Source organism: Platalea leucorodia (assembly GCF_965183815.1).
Source record: "Platalea leucorodia genome assembly, chromosome: 7".
NCBI lineage: Eukaryota > Metazoa > Chordata > Aves > Pelecaniformes > Threskiornithidae > Platalea > Platalea leucorodia.
In genome coordinates, this window is record NC_138829.1 from 40,341,367 (window position 1) to 40,354,630 (window position 13,264).

General features: G+C 43.1%; 1 protein-coding gene across 1 annotated transcript in view; it reads left to right on the plus strand.

Annotated features, from left to right (window-relative positions):
• TTC9 (tetratricopeptide repeat domain 9) overlaps window positions 1-13,264 on the plus strand; it is a gene marked incomplete at its 5' end in the record, with an annotated part of 28,909 nt that overhangs the window by 6,219 nt on the left and 9,426 nt on the right. The window lies entirely within an intron of this gene.

Sequence of the window (13,264 nt, forward strand, 5' to 3'; positions counted from 1 at the left end):
TCACTCCATCCTCGTCTGCAATGCTGTCCTGCCGTTTCCTCCAGCAAAAGTCCCGCAGTGAGTCACAGCCTCTTACACCTCCACAGGTTTCCATCAGTGCTGTGCTGAAGATGGTTCAGCTGGTTCAATAAAACCTAGTGTCAAAATCAAAGCTGGTTCCCAGTCTATTGCTAAGTACACCCATGAGCTCCATGGTTACCTCCTTTTCTGGGAGCTGGGCCACCTCTGCATGGTTCAGCAGGTGGAGCATCCTTCTCTTCCTCCTGTTCACTTAGGCTCAGACCCAGAAATTTCTAACCCAACTCCAGACCTGTTTCTCCAGCCTTTCTCCTAGAACTGCTTATCAGTTCAGCAGCACATCCCCAGTTCCTCATCAGCATCCTCTGAGCAGTGCAACTGATGCTCCAAGAATGGAGGGTCATCAGAGGTTTTCACATTAGGATTTTAGGATGAGATCTAATGCACATCTGAGAAAAGAAGTTGCTGTGAGGAAAGGAACAGTATAAGTAAACAGTATAAATAAAAGGGGAGATCTAAATGTTGCCAGGTCCCAGTTTCTTCTTGACATTGTGCCATCTCACAGAAAATAACATACAAAGGACTATGAAACTAAGGAAACAAAATGAAGAAAGGGAGAAGATACATAATGAAGTTTTGAGAAAATATACCAGCTATTTATTTTCTTCTTTGTTCTCTCACTTCATGGATGAGAAACTGATATAGAAGGAAGACAACTGTTTATTAATCTTGTTTTCAGCTTACTCAGGCAACGATACCAGTGACTAATACTGATGGTTAAAAATGCTTTGAAAAAGAGTCAATATTAACTACTATTAACTAGGAAGTTGTTACTAATGGCTGCTCAGGAATCTGTCTCCTTTTGTTCATTCCTGCACTGCATCTCGGTTGGGAAACAGTAAGCTTAGGACATTGATTGACGAATGCAGGTAAATCTTCTTGTGGTGGCGTGGAGCATTACTATTCTGTTCTCTTTAACAAAGGTTGTAGAGTCAGTGCAGTTTCTGGAAGCTTTGCTGGAGTTGCTGCAGGCAGCTTCAGCTGGGGTACACTCACTTGTGTGAGGCTGGGAGGTGGTGGTAGGACACTGTAGCTTGTCCTGTTCTTATATGCTTGCCTAGGCATTGGCAGCCATTGAAGGTGGGGTTGGAGTAGAAAATCTGTCTCAGTATAGCCATTCGGAGTTTAGAACACTGCTAGAAACAATACTAAGACAATTCATGGAAATGAATTAGGCACAGTCACGTTTTCTCTCTGTAATAACCCATGGCAGAAGCGACAGCTGAGAGCAATGATCTTTAGCTGTCATAGCTTGACATGCCAGAGCTCATCTGTTACTATCCATAGGCAATAGCTAATGTCATGATCTTTACTTCAAAATCCACTCCATTCACCCCACTCACCAAAATTCTTGACACACCATCACCCTGAGGCTCATAGGCTGGATAGCACCATCTGCTTCTCCTTGGCTTTGTCCTGTGTACCCAGTTCTCCCATCACGTTTCTCAGCTCAGGACTGCTTATGCAGTCCGTGCCTTTCTCCCTTTGAATTCCTCTACTCACTCTCCCAGTTGCAATGCAGCCATGTCAGACTTTTTGACCTCCCAGACAAAGTTTTGTCCCTTTCCAGGCTTCCCCCATCTCTGTTCCGCCAGTGAGGTCCTCTCATCCCCTTTGTTCTCATGCTCTGCCCCACAGCACCTTGGTGCACCCGATTCCTTTGAGATGATTTTGCCTGTGGTGTATTAGTTCAGGCTGGACCTTCTCTCCCTTCCTGGCTCTCCTCAGTCTCTGCTGTGACACCTGCAGGAAGCCAGTCGTTTGGTGCTGGTTACCTATTTATGTGTAACAAGGAGGAGCACCTCTCCACAAGAGCGTGTACATGCGCAAGTGTGTGACTGTATTCCGTATCTTCACACCCTTTGTCATTCACCTTTATAGATTGCCAACTCTTCTGATCAGGGGCATGAATTTTAACACATGCTTGTCCTGTGTAGCCATGATCACAACTTTGCCTGTCAGAGCACCATCCTCATCTTTAAAGTCCTAGGCTGTGTAGATCACCACCCCAGAATGGTTCTGCAACAGCCTCCCGACAGGAGTCGGGGAAAAAGTAGTTTCGTGCTGTTTGCAACTTTAGCAGTTGTGGATCTGTTTGCCAAAGAACCCAAAATTATCTGACAGGTCCTGTGTCCCAAGCTCCCGACTTTATCATGACATCTCAGTCCTAGGCACTCATATGTACTATCGACAAGGCAGGAACTGCAACTTTGTACATGTCCCTAGGTGGAGAGAACAACCATCCTTAGGCTGCTGCATGAGCCTTTCAGGATGCAGGACACCGATCGTTGGTTGCAAGGCTACAGCATTTTTCCTTCTGCAGTACATCCACATTTGACAAGTCAAATCCCTGCCCTACTAAAGTGGATACTTACCTAGCCACTGCTCAGTATGCCCTTTCTTTCTTTAATAGGAGCACTGCCCATTGCATTTACTTGCTGCCAGTTTAGGGGGCTGTCATGTAGATTGTTCTGCATCGATGGCAACAGCGACTCCTTTCATATCAGAGTGGCAGGCAGCAAAACTCTGCTAATCTAGCCGTCGATCTCGTTGCCTGGGAGCTGCTGGAAAGGAGCAGCTGGGTCAGTCAGCAAAGAGCCATGGAACTAGTGTTCCTCAAATTTTGATTCCAAAGCTCCTGTGATGCCCTGATTACAACTGTCATTTTTCACATATCTGGTGTTACTCTGGCCTGGCCAGATCAAGGACATCTAAACAGCTCATTTCCTACTTGAGGAAACAAGTGAGGTATCTACCTTGCTATAAGTCACCTTATTCTGTAAAGCAAGAGGGTTCAGGGCCCTCTTGGTAGAACCTAATCAGGCAGTGGTGGAAATTTGCTGCCCATCTGATGCATCTGTAAGGCTTAGCCTAACATGCAGGCACTGATTTCAGATCAGCCCAGTTGAACGCTGCTTATCTTAGGCCTTTTCCAACTTGAAAGACTTAGCTCTTGACTCCAAGCAGCAGAGCCGTTTACTGCTATCCGAAGCAGATGGAGAGGAGAATACAAAACAAGCAGAGGGGTATCTTTGCCCTGCACATTCCCCACTGTAGTGTGTGGGAGAGGAAATTTACTCCTGGAAGCAAATTAAAAGCAGAGGAAGTGTCTGGGACTTGAAAATTTATGTCAGACCTTTAGTGCTTCCTTTGGCTATTCCTGGGCTGATGTGACTAACAAACGGCTACCTCCGGTGTGCTGTGCTATCCCTACAGTCACCATCTAATCCACAAATTCACCCTGATATGACAAAACGTCTTCATGCTATGAAGAACGATCTTTCAACGAACTGTAGGGAAGAAGCTGGGAGGATTTGCATTCCTCTGCTCTGCTCCTGCTCCCAGAGAGGAAGAGGGCAGAAAGATCTATGTTTCATCCACCCTTTCCAAGAATAAATGGGCCCCATGGAATGGCTGTAGCCTCTCCCAAACAGGAGCTGCCTGGGGAGGTCATCACCCCACCCAGCTGATCTTGCAGAAGCAGAACGATGAGAGGAGTCTGTTATGATGCTCTGGAAAACCATCATAAGTCAGCCCTAGCCATTGCTCTGCAAAGGCACCTTTTTTCTTGTCTAGTCCTTCAAAAAGAACCAAATCAGAATCTCTGCCCCATGTCTGTAGCAATGATTCTCTCATCAAGCAGCGTGGTGCAAAGTTAAGCCTCAACTCCTTTAGTCACCATATTTTTTTAATACTAGCATAATTCAAATCCTAGATTACTATCCTCTTAAATGCTTTGCAGTGATTAATTGCTTAAGACACAGTAGTGCATTCAAGTTGCAAGGAAACCAGAGCAGCGTAAGATCCTCACCTATATTGGAAGTACAAAGAAAATGTATTCATTTTCCTTTATACATTCTCTGACTACTGTGACGGAGCTCAAACTGAGGCATCTCAGCAGCTTTGCTCATGGGGTGGGGGGGTGAATTAAATTAATAGACTAATACAAAATAATTTTTAAAGCCCAGGGCTGATTAACATGGAGTACAGTGCCAGAAGGTATCATGGAGTTAAAGAACCTAATAAGGTTAGAAAAGAAGGCTTAGACATATAACTAATCAGAACATTCACTGCTGCATTAGATAGGATAAAAACTGTAAAGCAAATATTACATTTTCATGCTTGAGAACCACTGCCAACTGGCTTGGATTTATGAATATACTTCTCCAAGATTTTCATTTCCCTGTCCACGGCCATGTCACATAAATGACTCAGTCATCCTGTGATCAGCTAGCATATTCACATCCTTTTCCTCTTTGGTTGTTTCCAGCTCATGAGCTCACAAATTCTACTAGAAATTCCTATATAGTCCCAAAGAGCATGGTCTTAAATTTTGTATTGACTTCCATCCCAAATAAATTTACTGCTGTCCACCAGGTCATGTTGGTTTTTTTATATGACATTGTCATCGTCATCCCTTCCAACAGTATCTTCCAACTTCACACTGTCAGTAGGGCACTCCTACTTTTACATCAGGGGCATTAACAAAAACACTAAAGAAGCTCAGTTCTGAAATTAATTCCTGAGGTATTCTACTAGTGATCTCTCTTTACAGACCAATATGCTTGTCAGCAGAACCCATTTCAGCTTCTTTAGCCACCACATAATTCTTACACTGTATCTTCATCTTCCCTAGCTTAACTGAAAAGGCACAATCAAGACGGAGAATTGTATTACTGGCCTGATCCAGTACAATGATTTGGGTGTCCTGGTACCTGAAAACAAGCTCCCTACTTGGGGTGGAAGTTACGCTCCACGTGCTCCAAATCAGACACGCACTCCTACCTCGTACCTCCGCTGCCAGCAATGCATTGCACAGACGCAGTTTATGAAGGGTTTGGGAATGATCCGAGATCTTTACCTGAAGCGCTTTGCCACAGTTTATGTTAAAGAGAAGACATCTTATTAGAGGGCTGGTTTATATGCTCCTGCACAGTTCAAACCCTGACTTTCTCAAGCAAATAATATACTGAATCATCCCTCTGGTCTTTAGTTTATTCGTTTTCAGCCTGATTTCCAAAGGACATGAGTCATAAGCAAGTATGTTTTCTGTGGTCTGCCTGTCGGTTCCCTCTCAATAACTTTCAAACCTGTTGACCAGCTAGATTTGATGGAGGGACAGATGTCTCAATGGTACCAAGTTTATATGGTATAAATGGAGAGCAGGGAAGAGGCAAGGATGCTAGAGGCCCAACTACAGGAAAAGGTGGCGCTTAAGCTCACTTTACATCGTCTGTCAGAGCTCAGCCAGGCGACACAGCCTGACACAGCCGGGTTAGTTGGCTCTGTTGCTGACAAACCACTCTTCGGTGTAAGTTTTAGTGCATTTTTAAGGAAAATAAGGTTTCAAGAGCTTTGTGTGTACCTCTTTCTCTGCAATTAGCTAGAAAACAGTGGACTTGGGCATCCTCTGCCTCTTTGATTCTGTCAGTTGTTCTCCTCTCCATCCCTCCCACAGAGGCCATAAAGGTTTCTCTCTGTTTCAAAACATCATTAAAATGGAAAGGCTTTGGGCTACACTGGACCTGGATAAAACATGTGAATGGGTTATTATTTTAATGAAGGAAATGTTCCTCCCCATTTGACCTCTCCATCTTGCCAGATGAGTCTTTTCAGCTAGGGAGAGTTCAAGGAAAAACCAAAAGCATTTCAGTCCCTATCAATTATACATGGCATGAATACACAAGGAGGTGGCCCCAGAGACAGCCTGGTCTCCACCCCTTAGCGGACTCTGCAATTGTCAGCTCTCTCACGTGTCCTGGGAGGTGAGCTGTGAGCCACCACAGGGCACAGCAGACAGATGTTACACAGCCACGTCATCCTGCCCTGTTTGTGGTACAGGACAAAGCGCTAGCTCTCATCCCAAATTGCACATGCTGCAGTAAGCCAGGCTTGAGGCAGTCGTGGTATGCGCAACTGTCAGTGACTTCATTTGAGAGCCTTCAAGCTGTTCCAGCTGCATTTCACAGTACTGCTATCTGTTGTTTGAACCACTATGAGCAAAGGATGCTTTACCCTTCAGCAGAGAAGGCAGCTTGAAATCCATCACTTCCTCCAAAGCGTCTCCCTACTCACAGAAATCCCCTCCTTGTCTCAGATGGGTTTAAAAGAACCTCATCATTCCATTAAGACCTTAATTGCACTGTGTAATATACTGTGGTAAGAATCATAAAATATTTGGTAGCACTTGTTAGAGTTGGACTGCTGTTGAACTCCAGGCACTTACCAGATGGTTGTCACCATCTGATGTTGCTGATCTCTGATAAAATTCTATGTACTTTTCCCTTGTGAAAATGACTCGAGACCAGATTCCTCCGGTGGGTGTCAAAAGCTACAGAAGGCCAGAGGAGGAAAGGAGGAAAAAAAAAAAACCATCTCTCTCAATGTAGAGAAGGTGCCACAGTAAGAGAGTAAAACAACACAAGGTGAACGAAAGCAAACAGCAAGGAAGGGGCAGTGGAATAAATAGCAACTGGAATGGTAGATCTGAAGGCCAAGCATATCTAAAGTCATATTGACTGGACTAGACTGGACTAGATGAGTACTGATTTTAAAAGATAAAGAAAGGTCAAAGATGACTAGATAAAAGTCAGAGAGGAGGAAACCTCCAGGGGATTTAACCTAGCAGATCAGCAATAACAGCCTTGGCAAAAACAAACAGAAGGGATTCCATCTCTTCTCAACAGAAGGGACTTCCATCTCTTCTAACATGGCTGCAGGAGGAGCCAGTATTTATGGATATTATAGAATCCAAATGATCTAGTGGTTAAAAGCTGACTGAAGCTCTTGCTCTGTCAGTGCTTTGCTAGGACTTTGCTCCTACCTCTCCTAGGTGGGAAAATCAAAGGCATGGAGATTAAGAGATGCAATATGAAGATCATCTCCACCTTAAGCTCTTTATTTTGGTAGAATAAAGATTTTTGGTACACAGCTGGGGGCAGGTTTTGGCTTCAGAAAACAATTCTTGTTTGCTTCACATCTAGGTTTTAGCTACTTCTTTGATATTACCATAGCTAAGAATTTTCAGGAAGCCTCTGGTTTTGATTTGAAGGACCAGTAACTACAGGAACTGGTAGGTCAGAATACTCTTTCAAAACAGAAGCTATGAGGATCAGATGAAAAGTTTGCTGAAATTCCTTGCTTCTTGAAGCTTTGGCCCTTTAAAGGAAAACTGCAGTATTATGTCACTGGATTTGTGACAAAAAAGAAGCATAAATCACCACAAACTTGCCTTAAAGTAGCTTAAGAATCGTTTACAAATAACGAACACTTCTAAAGAACTGTGTTATTGAAAATTAGAGAAGTCTGAAATACGGGAACATAAGCACACAGCAAAGGCAGAAATTATTCATGCCTGCTCTTAAGTGCTTACATATTCACATGTCGGGCTAGGCTGTTGCTCTGCCACCCTCCAACAGGACCTTCTGATAGGAATTAGCACTAAATGTCAGCCGTCCAGGAGAACTGAGGACCGTTCATGCACTGGTAACAGGACAATCAATAATGGGACTGCAGAGCTGAACAGCAATTCAAGAGTCTTCAATCCATACCCGTGCGTGGTACAAGGGGACAGATGAGATGTATCCCAGGTAACGTTTTCTTAAGCTGTTCTTAGACACTTCCAGAGCTAAGATCCTTCACAACTTCCCCAAGCAGTCTCTTAATGCTTCACTCTCTTCACTGCTAGAAAGTTCTTCCTAGCTGAAATGTAAGCCCTCTTCTTACTTCCCAAGTACAAGAACAGATTGTATCCTGGTTATACCCTTCTTTGCATTACAGTTGTTGGTTTTTTTTTTTTTCTTCTTATATATATGAACACTGTTAGCCTATCTTCCCTCACGGTCTTCTTGAGGGCTTATATTCTGTCTTCTCTGGACCACTTGTTATTGTCAGGGTCCTCCTGTGGATTACATCCACATTTTCTTTCAAGATTGGCATCCAAAATGAGACAGAGTACCCTCACACGTCTTGCAAACTGCTTCTTTTTGTACATGCTGGTGTGCATTTTTCTTCATTAACAGTATAGCCTTGTTGACTTTAGCTGGTGATCAGCTTCACTCCCCAGATCCTTTTCAGCAGAATTGCTCTTCAACCAACTGTTCCCCTGCCATGCTCACACAGTGGGGTTTTTTCCTGCCTAACTGTAGGACCTTTCACTTGCCCCTGTCAAATTGCATCATATTTTTATCAGGACCCCACCAGTTTGTGGGGATCCTTTGGAATTCTAGCCCTCTTCCAACATAGGCCAGCTCCTCGCATCTTGGTGTTATCTGCAAATTGACAAGGCAGCCTGCAGTCTGTCATTTAGGTCTTTATTGACAATACCAAATACCAGGGGGCCTGGGACAGATCAGTGCAGAACCCTACTTAATATTGTCTTTCACTTTGTTAACAGAGTTAAGTCTATTAATTTAGACTGTTCTCCTTCAATTCGCTTAAGAAAATGTCACTAGAATTTGTCATTTGACTAGTGTAAAAGCCAGGATATGTAACATCTACTGTTTCTCCTTTATCTTCAAGATTGATCACCCTATTGCAGACTGAAGTTAAACTGATTTGTTCTGACAGCTCACATTAGCTGTTACTTATCTCCTTGTTACCAGCCCTGTGCACTCCAAGGGATGGCAATAGGCAGAGCCCTAGGGTGGGCTGCCAGCCACAAAAAGCCTGACACACAGGCTCAGCAGCCCCTTTGAGAACTGCTTGATGCCTCTTAATGTGCGTGATGGTTGAAACATCAGCATACTTCAGTCACTACTACTGTCTTTCTCCTAGAAAATCTCATTGGAACTGTGAAGTTGGTGTCTTTCTTCTGGAAGAGATATGAAGGATTCAAGAGCAGCAGAGAATGGAAGGAGACCATGCTATGTATTGGGAGGAAGGCATGGCCAAGGCGGCAGGATGGGAAGAAGGGGAAGGCAGCTTGGAAGAGGTGGCTCTTTTTGGGCTCTCCAAACATTTGTGGATCCACACTTCATTTAGCATTAATCCCTCCCTACAGAGAGAGACAACCTGTCATACAGTTTGGATTTTAATTTTCCGTGCGTTTCCCTGCAAGCAGAAACATACGGGCATATTTAGGCCTTTTTGGTACCTGGAGAGGAATAAATGAGAGCCACTGGCTGGAAAGTTGTACTATCATTCTGATACTCCCTTTTCATGGCATTAAGGTTGTCCGGGAACTAGGAGTCAGCTGATCAGATTATTGCCAGACATTATCAAGCTGTCTATAATTAGCTTTTTATTGGTGAGAAGCCAGAAAATCCTCTTTGTTTGCAAGCTTGGACTATAGAGAAAGGAGAGAAATATTTAATGGAAGAGATTGTTTGGAAACTGCAGATCCTAATTAGTGTCTCAGCCTTGTAGTGAAACTGCATGCGGCATTTGTCTGAAAAAAAGATGCTTTAAACATCCTCTTTTGAGGAATGCTGGGTTGCATTCTTGAAAGGCACAGCACACATGGAGCTCAGTGCAGATATGGATGCTTTACCACCTCTGCTCTGTTCCCTTGGGGTGGGCTTCTTACATTCCCACATGTTATATGGCTCCTTTTAGTGCCAATACGGATTGAAAATCTAACACAGGTTAAAACATAGGTTAAAAATTGGGCTGTGCCATCCGCATGTAATCTGTGTGGTCTGCACAGTCAGGATCAATAACTTCAGTTTCAGAGAAATTTGGATAAGCATTCCAGTAGTCCAGATCTTTTTATGCTGTACATTAAAATTACAGTAGTTTAAGTCCAAGGTGACTTTTATTCTAAGATAACCCTTTACTTTTTCATCATCATCTTATGAAACATTTTACCTGATTCATTTTAGAAGTTAATTACAATTTAAATTATTAACATATGGCTGAAATTTTCAATGTCATGTAGTAATGGTATCCCCTTTAATTCCTCCGGTGGACACCATAAGCTCCATGTGCTTATTGTAAACACCATTTACACAGACTGCAGCACGCAGAGATTAGTGATACATCCATTAGTGGCATGGTTAGAAGATCACTGTCTACTCTAAGAGAAACATTTTTCTTTTTTTCTTCCTGTTTTTTTTTTGTTATATCCCAGTAATTTTTCTTCCCAAACACTTAAATCAAACCAAAACTTATCACTACCGTGACTTTCCTCTTCTCTGAGGAAAAGCATCACCATGAAGGATGCCAAGCCTTCTGAGGTAACAGAAGTATGAGACTCTCTTAGTCTGCCCTATTATTTTGAGTGTTAAGGAGATAAGAGAATGAAGCCTGTTCAATGATATATAAAGGTCTTAATCAAATGGCTGAATAAAACCCTGAAGCAGTTATATCAAAGCATCAATCATTTGTTCTCCAAAATAGAACCAGAGCAAGAATATGCACCATCTTCCTGCGATTTAACCGGATTTTAAGTGAGCTGCTGGCCGCTATATTTAGAGCAAGATCATATCAGAAAGCAAAGTATTTTGCAGAGTTTAATTGTGGTTATTTCTGGGAATGACACTGTCAGTTTGGGAAATACACATTTGGGTTTGTAGTGGTTGGAGTACCTAGCACTTAACTAAGGAGTAACAATCCACATAGGCTGTTAAACTCCAGTGGTAGAGTCAAGAATAAATACAGTAAAGAGAGAATATCCACTTCAGGTTTAAGCAGTAATGAGTTTACTACTTCTCTCTGCTTTGCAACCAAACAAATCAATACAGACTGGTTTGTTTTTTGTTTTGTTTTGTTTTTTAAACCCCTGGTTGCCTGGAACAGTCTCGTTAGCCTTGCCCACCTCGCAGTAACCTCCCCAGTGAAAGTGGGACGAAGGCGCTAACACATTTTTGGAAGGCAAATCTAATATCCCCTAAATTTTCAGCCTAAGGGGTGGAAAGCAAAGGTCAGTTGGATTCAGACTGTTTTGCGTGGGTATACAAGAGTGGTTCAACCACATGACTTAGCTCTTGCATAGGACACCTGCTCCAGTCGCCAGGGGATATTTGCAAGGGCTAGCTTTAAGCATTGCAGGTTAATATCCCCTGGTGAGTATACTCAGCAGAGAAAAAGATGATTCAGAGCAGGAATGTGATTGTGGTTAAGTGATCTGCTAGAGGAGCTGCTCTCATACACGCCTGGGGAGACTAGTTTCCTCTGCTTGGATTTCACTGCTGTAAATGCTCTTCTTGGTCCTCAGGCTAGCTGCACTGTGTCTCTATGTCCTTAGCACCTTGTTCCAAACTCTTAACTCCATTTCTCCCCCCCAGACTTTGCCTCCTCAATAGACCTCAACTCCCCACTCATACACCCCTTTCACCACCCCAAACAGTTCTGTGCCTCTATCCCCATGTGTGTTTCAGCCCTGGTCTCCTCCCCTTGCAAATATCTGTCTCCCTGTCTTTCTGTCATAACTAAGACAACCCCTCTCAGCTTGGTTTCCACTTTCTGCTCTTCCTTCTTCCTGTGACCGGTGAGCCAGTAAGAGAATTCTCTTGCTCTCTTAAGTTTACAAATCCCCACTTTTTCCTAGATCAGATTGTGCCCAAGGTGGACCAAATATTCAGTGGATTTGGGTACCAAATTCTAAGGCATCTCTACTGAGTATATGCAGTACTGTAGAGGTTTTATTTTCAGAAGGTTATCAGTTGGCCAGCTATAGATTACCCTGGGGATAACAGAAGGCACCTGCTTGACACAAATGATATCTGCCAGATTTCAGTTCGCAAAGCCAAACGATGAGAAGGCATGAGACAAATCCGAAGAGACAGTCACCAGAGATCTTTAACAAGGGAAAAATAAGGTATGTTTCCCTAGCCTGTTTTTCAAAAATACCTGAACAGTCTTGGCTGACATTTTTCCAAAGCAGACATCAAAGGCAGACACTGCACATGGAATATTTTAGTCCAAAAACTTAAAAGACCAGCAAAGTTATAAGCAGCTGACTTTCTTCTACAGTGGAAGGCATAAGACAATCTTAAAAACGGGCAGCGCTACCAGCTTACCTGGGTAACAGCGAACTGCAAACAAGAGAGGAGTTCATGAAATATGAACTTGCAACCCAAGATATTCCTGTAGGGCAAGGGCATTTTCATCTCCCGGAACAACAGCAAATGGAATTCCTGTTATGACTAACACAGCGTGCTGAGCCCAAGGAACATGCCACAGGGCAGGGATATGCTAACGTTGCTTGCACAGTAATTTGGCTCACTCAAGATCTTAAGTGTTCTGTAACACGGATAGGTCTTGAGCCTTGCCTACAGTGGGAATTTAGCCACTGGTATAAACTGTGTCTGGAGGATTGTTCTGGCATGCAGATGTACCCCTTGGTAAAAACTGCCAGGTAGGCAAGGCTTTTGATATTGTTGTTCAAAATCTCCATGTTAAAACCCGTACATCCTACTTCCAGGCTTAGTTCTTAGTTCAGCCAAAATTAGAAGCCAAAAGTTCGGGCCAAACCGAGCTATTTGCATAACCTGCAGAGGTATTCACACAGAAGAGGTTTCTCTGGTAAGATGCTAACTGACAGCACTTTCAGTTAAACTTCATTTTGAGGGCTCAAAGAACAGCTATACAAATGAGGAAGGCTGAAAAATATGTGGTTTTTTAGTAAGAGACTCCAGGCGCTTCTTTATGCAGGCTGTTAAAGAGAAGATGGAGTGGCTTGATCAGAGTCTCAGAGTACCAATGCAACAAGCAAACACAAGCTTTTCAGGGTAGCAAAGGTGTGGCTGGTGATTGTACCAGTGGCTAGTAATTGCTGCTAAACAAAATATCAGTATAGAAAAATAGTGACGTTTCTTAAACAACGGAAGTAATTAACCTTTGGAAGAAAAGGGCTGTCATGGATCCTTTCTCACTGGCACTTGTCAAGCCTCAATATCTTCCTGAAAGATACTCTGGAATTCAAAATTAATTCAGGGTACCATAAAGTAGAATCCAAAACCCTCAACTGCCAGGATTTTAGTTACAACTTCCCACCATTGCTAACCACAGCTACTGGTAAAGGTTAAAGGTGTGGATGTATTTTGGCTCTACAAGTGCTTCAATCTTTGTTTTGCCTAACCTTGTGCTGAGCAGGGCTACGCAAATTAGCTCTAACAGTAGAGTTATCTACTGGTGCCAGATCTGTACTTCGCCTCTCAAATTGTTGCAGCTCGTGGAGCTGGCTGGCATAGACTTGAGTCCACAAATTAAAACTTAGAAATCTAGGCTTGACACTCTTCTTATG